We start from the raw sequence: 8,729 nt of genomic DNA, 5'->3' as shown, positions 1-8,729 counted from the left end.
CGCAGGCATGTTTTCTTGCTCCCCGCAGCACCAAGAAGACTCTTCCTAGTGGGCGTGTTTAACTGGGGATTATTTTCACTACTTTTTGAGTGCTGACAAGTACAGCGTTAACTCCAGTGGGCTTCTAACAGCAGTCATGACATCCTACACATGTAAGACTGTGATTCAGCTGTGCGTGGAGCCAATCACAGGAGATGTTGAGAGGCTACAATGGGGAAAGACAGCATACACGATTTAAACAAATCATGAAAAAAAAGTGCACGTACTGTAAAGAAAACAAAACAAAATTAAAAGGCTTAAAAAAAAAAAAAAATCCAAGTGACCGTTATTACTGGATGTCCACACAAGTAAATTTTTAAATAAATTTGAGTCACAGTGAGCATCTCAGAGGAAATGAAAATGATTTGATGGTGGTTGAGCACTAAACAGGCTACTGTGCAGATTTTATGAATCCAGTGGGAATTTTGCATATGTGTTTTGTGCGCAGAGTGAGAACATTTATATGCAAATATAAGTGAATAAGGCCCATTTTCTCTCATGTGCAAACATGACAATTGAAGCATTCCATTTTTCTTTTTAATGACTTGCATTTAAATTTTTCCGAGCACGGCCTCCATTTCAAGGTTCAAGGTTCTTTATTTGTCACATGCATAGTTATACAAGTATAACACACAGTGAAATGTAGCCTGACACGCTCCTCGACATGTGCAAAAATGGGGGGGGGGCTGTATTTAATATTTAATTGTGCACATAGTGAGGAATACCTCTAAACTTTATTTAATACAAAAAATTCAGGTATAAGAATATGCATAAATCAATTATGTGTGTACACACTGTTAGTAAATGATAAAAAAAAACTAAACAAAACTGGGTTTAAAGGGTTTTTGTGTGTGCGGCGTGTTTAGGGAGGCTGACGATGCCACAGAGGGAGACGGAGTCAGCGCTTCTTACGAAGCTATTAGAAAACAATGGCCTGGGGACTGGCTTCACTTGTCTCCTGTTTAAGCTGAAAATCAACAGGCCTGCAGAAGTGAATTGCATCATTTTGCATCTTGAGAACATCAGCGGCATCTGCAAGGTCCAAGCTGCATGCCACAGCTGCCGTTAGAAGCCTGCTTCAATGATGTAGCTGTCAGCGCTTAAAAAAATCTCTGCAGGTGCCCACATGGTTGCATGGATGCACATGTTCATATTCCAAAAACAAATGGTAATACTCCAAATATTCCAAATATTGATTCAAAGCAGAGATCAACTGCCGTGCCAAGTTATGAACGATGGATCAGCTCAGTAAAGACACAGAAAAGCAACAGCTTTAAAAAACACAAAGCGTAAACATATTTTTAATGTATTTGTTTTTGTTTTTTTTATTTATATTTCCTGATTGAAATGTATTGTAAGGTCATAATTTGTCATTCATCACATTACATGGCATGATGCACCAGGTCTACTACACCCATTTACAGGAGGAATACACGGAAACATACACAAGGTTTTACAATGGGGAAACAGGAAGTTTAGCTCATTGCACTTACAACAGTGAATGGAACACTTTGTACTCATTTTTAGGCTCTCCACCTTTTTCTGTATTTTATTTTCAACCTTTTACTTCATTCAATTGCATTATTTTATAATTATTTTAGTTTTTTTTACACACACATTTCCAATGTCCGCTTCACCCTCTCCCCATCTCCATAAAATCCCCCCCACCCACCCCAAAAGTCACATGGAAGCCAGGATATTTTTCCCTTTTTTGATTTTGATGTTCTCATTTTACAAACACGACATGTATAGAAACTCTACACAGACCAATATGTTTATTTTTTCTCATATCCGAATACAACTTTTTTTTAAAATGAGTTTTAAACAGTCCGCATGAGCCAGCCACATACGCACAACGATGCATTTTGTCGTTTTATTGATCAAATCAACATCTGATCTTGTTCGTTATGTTCTCTCGTTGTTTTTATACACGAGTAGCACGAGTCTGGGCAGGGAGTTTCCGGCTTGCATACGCTCCAGCTTGTGTTGCCGTTTTTGGTGTGCAAACGCCTCTCTCGTGCCTCTCGTGCGCGCGTGTGTGTGTATGTTTGAGATTTACATGGCATTTACATGTTGTTGGTGTCTGTTTCGAAGCGGACTCTAGCCGGCTCTCGTGTGATATTTACACTGGAAAAAAAACACGACATGGCAACCTGTGAAGTGGGAGGTCAAAGGTCGAAGGGGTTTGTGTGGTCAAAAGGGGGTGGGGGGGAGTAGTAGGGTTGGGTTAGGGCGGGTGTCCAGGTCATGCACTTGTCCTTTTTTTTTTTTAACTTTAATGATTCATACAGGTAAAAGGTGACAATAAATGATCCCTGATGGTTTTACAGTGAAAGATGGACTCTCTCGTGGTTTCATTTGTTTCGGCATTTAGCTTCTTTTACAGCCTCTCACCCATGAGACATTTACACACACTATACATTTTATATATATATTTGTGTTTTAAAATCGATCTAGGGTCCTACTATACGCTCACTGTCTTCATGACCAACAGCAAGACCAGTGGTGACTGTTACTACACTATGCTCTGTACAAGCACTGCATGCTACCTTTTTTTGGTTGAGCGCACACACCCGCGGGAACGCACGCACGCACACACACACACACAGTCTGGATTTCCCAAAAGCATTTTAAGCTGCATTTAAAGACAGCTCAAACAGAGACACTGTGTTTATAACTCTATGTGGCACTCTGTGGCACGTTCACGCCCAATTCAGATACAGATCAATGTCACAAAGGGTTAAAGGTCCAGATTGTCTGACTGTGCATAAATGCAGCTTTATTGCTGAGACGTTTCAGATTCAAAGACACGTCGCAGATGTGGTGGAAGAAACCTCTCGTTTAGCTTCACGTCTGTAAATCTGCCAGAGTTCTCTATCCAACTACTAGAGTTTTGTTCCAAACGGTCATTTGAAATAATATTCCTGCTCCTGGCATTGAGGAAAAACTCCAGATTTTTCTGTTTGGAGGAAGTCCCTACAGCAGATTTCATTCACGATTTGGAACACAACCCCTCAGAGTTCTATGTATCTCTAATATTGTTTACATTTGTGCTTCAAACGCCATTGAAAAACCCAGCTGTGGCTTGGTTATTTTTGCCCACTGGTGATTGCTGTGGTCTGAACAGAAGTCCATTGCATTCCTGGTTATAGACGCACACCACGCAGAGTATAGACAGAGACCACGACTGGCTAGAGGGCAGTAACAGGATGGCTTTCTTCAATGACCAGTATATTAGTATAAAAGCCCTTGCTGCTATGCATATTTAAGTCACCTTCAGCGGCTGGAGCAAAAAAAGAAAAAGAAAAAAAGAAACCGCCACGAACACGTTTTCACAGTTCCTGGGATTTATGTGCTCCAAATATTACAGACTCTCTCTGACTGGCAGCAGCCACGATTTCACCGGTGTCGTAAGCGATCTGCTTTCACTGCGCCTGCACAAACACACCCATTATTATCTGTTGTCTTCTGAACATCTCCGTTGCGATGCTGCCTTTAATGTGTGCTTTCCTGAGGCAAAAGTGATTGAGGATTGTTTTATTCAACATTTTATTGGATTTTTTTCTTTCTTTTCTTTTTTTTTTTTTAAACAAACTTCCAAAAACATACGACATACTGTACAATAGTGGAAGTTGGTATTAACTTGGGTAACGTTAAACTCTCTCTCATATTGTTTGTTGAAGCCTTATCTTTTGTTGGTGAAGTCACCAATCCGACGGCAGCGTATCCGCGATCTCTGTTTGGGTTACACACACTTAATGTGCAACTTAGAATGAGGCTGAAGAACCGTGGTGAAAAAGCATATAGGCGACTTATGTACAAACACAGTTTCTCATCGATATATCTATAAATTTTAAACCTAAATCTCTCTTTTTCCTAATGCCAGCTCGCTTTCTATACCCGCTCCGTATGATAAAATAAACTCTTACATAGACGAATCATCTATAAATGATAAATGTTTCAGAAAATAAAAACAATATATACATATACTAGCTTCTTGTCAGGCCCTGCTCAAATAAGACTTCAAAGGTATTTATAGTTAAGGGATACTTTGATACTGCATAAATCAACTCTTTAAATCTGGATTTCAATAAATAGATTCTTTTATAACTTGCTCTAATAAGCTGCTACCAGTGCAAACCAAACATACACACACACGCACACACACACACGCACCCACACACACGCACACACACACACACACGCACCCACACGTACGCAAACTCCCCTGTTTCACTGCTTAAATTCTGCTTTGAATAGTGTTTAATTTCATAGCCTACAGCAGTTTCTTTTGTTAAATATAATCTATAGGTTTTGTAATAATTATACATCTGAACTTTAAATTGCTATGTCTATATCCTTTAATTTTTGGTGCTTCATTATCTGAAAAAAACAAAACTACAATTGCACATTAGGTAGCTAGCTAATAAGAATTCTGGGTCTGGTTATTAAATTAAAAACGGGAGACCTTTTCTTCTTTACCCCTGAGCAGACACTTACCATTTTAGGGAATATATTGAAGTATATCATAATCTGTCTCTTATAATCTGTTAATTCTCTATTTTTCCTTTATGAAACTGGATTGCTTGGATGCGTTCATGACAACCGGGATTTTTGAGTCCCTGCTAAATAGTTTTCAAATATCTGCACCTGCTGCTCCTTCCATTTCAGCAATTTTTTTTTTTTGGTTTGTGTTCATTGGTAAGCAGGTTTTGACTCTTCTCTATGTGAGCTACTGATTGGCTGGAAAAAAGAAAAGTCACTTTGTATAAAAATATGAAATTGCACACTTCATCAGCTTTGCCTAACATTTGATAGAGAACAGCCTGATGCATCTAACTCATCAAGCAGCATATTTTGTTCAAATCATAGGTGTAATTTCCCAGCTGCCATGAATACATCTTTGGTTGCAGAAAGGTACCCCAAACATTTAGGTTAACATGAAAAAAAAGAAAGATCCATCTTCAGATTTCCCTTACAATTAACCAGTTTCATACACAAATTCACAGAATCCTCTTATATTAATCTACCACAGATATCAAAACAAATGTGATATGCAAAAAAACACGTGTGACTTTCCCCCCCAATCTGTGTGTTTCACTTGCCTTTTCCTCTTCGTGATTTTCCAAATATGATTCATTGCATAGAACGACTGGAGATGAGAGGTCGCCTCTTCTGCCCACCATATTTGTCGTGATTAAACTCGTGGTTGTCTTGTTTTTTTCCAGGGTTTTTTTTTGTGTTCCTTTCCCCTCCACATTAGATGATGGTTGTTAAATACACGCATACAGAACCCGCACACACGTACAAACATTAGGAACAGAACGATATAGAGGTGACTGAGGTTTTCTGCGCCGGGACGCATGCGAAGGTTCCCAGCGAGTGTTCACACAGACAATATACAGCAGAAGTTGGTTGGTTCCATTTAGTTTTGCTGAGGGCCTCGCGATGATTGGCCTGACAGAGTACATTTTGAGTACCTTACCACAGACCCCACAATACACTGCAGGAGCAACAGCAGGGAGAACACTGACCTGAGAAGATTCCTTGACAGCTGGCAGTCTCAGAGAGAGGGTTTTTTTGGGGGTAGGGGGGTAGAGTTGTCGATGCCACCAATGATAGAAAGTTAAAGGTGGTGGGGGGGGAGGCAAGTGACTTTGTGTGACACAACCAAGTGTGTTAATTTCTGGTTCTTCAGTCACAATTCTTTTCCCTTTTTGACACCATTTAGAGTGTGCTTTCATGTGCACATTTGACAGAGTGAAGGCGCATGCTGACAAAAACTCGAGTGCGAAGAGCTCGGATGAGCCTTTTCCAGCCTCCCTAAAAGGAGCGTTGAAGTGGCCGGAAGAATCGTCCTCGGGCACAAACAACTCCCCCTTCCCCTGACTCCCGACGGGAAATGACGTCAAGTCCAGCTCTGCCTCAGTGTGTGGACTGGTCTGCTTTTCGAGTGCCTCTGTGCTGCCCTGCAGTGCTTTTCGATCAGACTCCAGCTGGCTTATGTAGCAGTGTAACACTCCAAAACAGGTTACTGCCGGTCGGAGGGAAAGATCTGGGCGGACTTGTGGTGATCAGGCAAACTCCTGCTCTCTGGCACAGCAGTGTAAAGAGTGAATTTTGCGGTACTTTTAAGTCAGACATCGGTGGTAAGTTAGACAGATGGAGGCAACACATTTCTATTCCACCAACTCTTGAAATGACACATGATTGTGCTCTTTACTTCATCGCCTCTTGCCCTATTGCTTTTATAATTATTCACAATAAATAAAAAGTCAGGAAAAATCAAATGGAAGGGGGTAAAAAAAACAATAGAAAATGAAAAATAGAAATGAAAAATAATATCACAAAAAATTATCAAAACAATGTCAATTTAAAAAAATAGAAATTAATCTCTCTGTGGCCAGTGTTCCAGCTGATGTTACTACATAAAAAAAAACAAAGGATGTGACGGATGATGTGTTTACAGGATATCATAAAAAAGTATGCCACTGTTACCTGAAAATAAAACATGTAAAAATGATTAAGGCGATACTGGTAACCTGCAACATAAAACCAGGCAAATTAAAAAAAATAGATTAGAAAACTAAATAAATCAAAAGAAATCAACAAAAGTGACAACCACCTATGACAACACGAGCAGTATCCGAGAAACAAATTTTGCAGAGATTGCCACAAGCACTGCAGGCTAATATTGTCTTAATGGCTTTGCAATGGCTGGTTAAAAAATAAATAAATAAATAAATAATCCAACCATTTATAGCTTCATTCTACATAACGAACATAACAAACAACAACAAAAACTCAGTAAAAGTAAATGCTCCTCTTATTCCCGTGGCCGGATTCCTGTGTGTTGCTTCAGTAATCTCTCTTTTTCGTTACTGTTTATGTCGATGTGTTTCCAGTGTCTTTATGGCCTCTGTTAAGTAACGATGAACAGTGTAAGGTCTTGGATATAAAGTTCCATGCATTCCAAATTTCTACATTTTCCTTTCTTCTTTTCTTTTTTTTTTTTTTAAATCCACTTCTTTAAAGACATGGCGTGGCGTGGATCGTTTGACGGGGACTGGAAAGAAAGAAGAATCGGCATTCAAGAAATGCAGAGAGGTGAGGAAGAGGGAACTGTTCCGATCTGGAATGTAGATAAAAACAGAGCAAACCGTGGAAAGAAATGCATGCCAACACGCTCCCTCTGTGTCGGCCAAGTCATTGTCATAGTCTTATTCATTCAGAGAGACGTTTCTGTTTCTTCATTTTGTCAGCAAACAAGAAGTCTTTAGTACCAGAAAAACCTGCAGTTCTCCAACGGTTTAATCCGTTTGCCCCACGCTTTCTTTACTTCGAAAAGAGACGGAAAAGAGGAGAGAGGGGAGTTTGGTTGATACTTTTCCTTGTTTTAGCAAAGGACTATGAATGCAAAGATTCCTGCATGCCACCAGCTTGGTAAAGCCAGCATTTCCTATACGCTGTTAGCGGGAATGAACATCAGCCCATGACAACAGAACTGCATCACCCATATACACCAACCATATTTCCGTCCACTGATGTTAAATCTACATGGAGGGCCTGAGTTGGTTCCACGTGTCTCCCTCAGCTGTGGAGATCTCCAAGGAAAACCAAAAGCAAAGACCAATTTTAGCTCCCAGTTGCTCTTTTGGATTTGGAAGAACTGTGGGTTGGTTGGTTCAAGGACTCTGCAATATTCACATCTGCTTCTTTGGCTGGGACTGTCGGATGGATGAAGAGACTCCTTCAGAAGATGGATCCTGGCTTGGACTTTATCTAAAAAAAACAAAAAACAGAAAAGGAATTTTATCAAAATATAGAACACACCCCGTTTGGTCTGGTGTCTCTGTATGTATATGTTCATAAAAGTCTACTGTTAGATGCATTAGCAGTGGTGCATCATTTGCTACCGCACCAATATAACCCACTGTAACTTTGCTTCACCTTGTAAAGCTTATTTCTTTCACATATGTACAGAATAACCACTATTTACAACATCACAGCTGCTGTCCTTTTGACATAGAAGGCACAGAGGGGACAATGGATTGAGTCCAGATCTTTTGTGTGAACTATAGACAAGGATAAAGCAGAATAGTGTTTCCCTGTGGATATACATTTTTAAATGTTAAAGACACACAGACATTAAAGGAATTAGTCTACACATTTGTACTGATGTCCACTAGAGGGAGTGTTAGTCTAAGGAATAGACTGCCGGTCTTGCTTGTTGAACAGATGCACACAAACACACAAGCACATAATAACAGTGGATAGTAAGCACGCTCCCTTACTGTATGTCTGCACATTAGTGAAGCAGAGGATTCTCACGGAACAAAGCTAATAATACTGTAGCAATAATTTAATACTCAGTGATTTTGCTAAATAAAGTCATCATTCTCACCAATTTGTGCTTACAGTTTCTACGCATTTCACTTTTGCAATTAAATTTACGTCACACCTGTGAGATTGAGGTCTTTCATTGAGAAAAAAAAGAAGTAGTGCTGAGTCTTGCTCAAGAAATCCTGTTTTCATTCACTCAGAACTCTTTCCTGCTTCAGCCTTAAAAGTCAAAGCAAATAACAAAACACTCCAGTTTATATGTGCAGCACAATGTAATCAATTAAATGCAAAACTCCTGCATGTTCCAGGCAATCCCTTCTCATTTGCATGTTCAGAGGAGAGAGGAG

General features: G+C 39.7%; 1 protein-coding gene across 7 annotated transcripts in view; it reads right to left on the bottom strand.

Moving 5' to 3' along the window:
- Positions 1-1,712: 1,712 nt before the first annotated feature.
- The window catches only part of bsna (bassoon presynaptic cytomatrix protein a), a 127,092-nt gene continuing 120,075 nt past the window's right edge, over positions 1,713-8,729 (bottom strand). For all 7 annotated transcript variants that reach the window (XM_086277168.1, XM_086277164.1, XM_086277169.1 and 4 more), the window contains one exon: positions 1,713-7,821. The gene's annotated coding sequence lies outside the window, so the exon portion shown is untranslated. The remainder of the gene's footprint in view (positions 7,822-8,729) is intronic.

This window comes from Aulonocara sp. 'chitande type north' Nkhata Bay, linkage group LG20 (genome assembly GCF_057382095.1).
Source record: "Aulonocara sp. 'chitande type north' Nkhata Bay isolate Kocher_YH1m ecotype deep benthic linkage group LG20, A_spYH_male_GT1.1, whole genome shotgun sequence".
NCBI lineage: Eukaryota > Metazoa > Chordata > Actinopteri > Cichliformes > Cichlidae > Aulonocara > Aulonocara sp. 'chitande type north' Nkhata Bay.
Note: the sequence above shows the minus strand (reverse complement) of the source record. Positions and strands in the feature narration are given on the sequence as shown.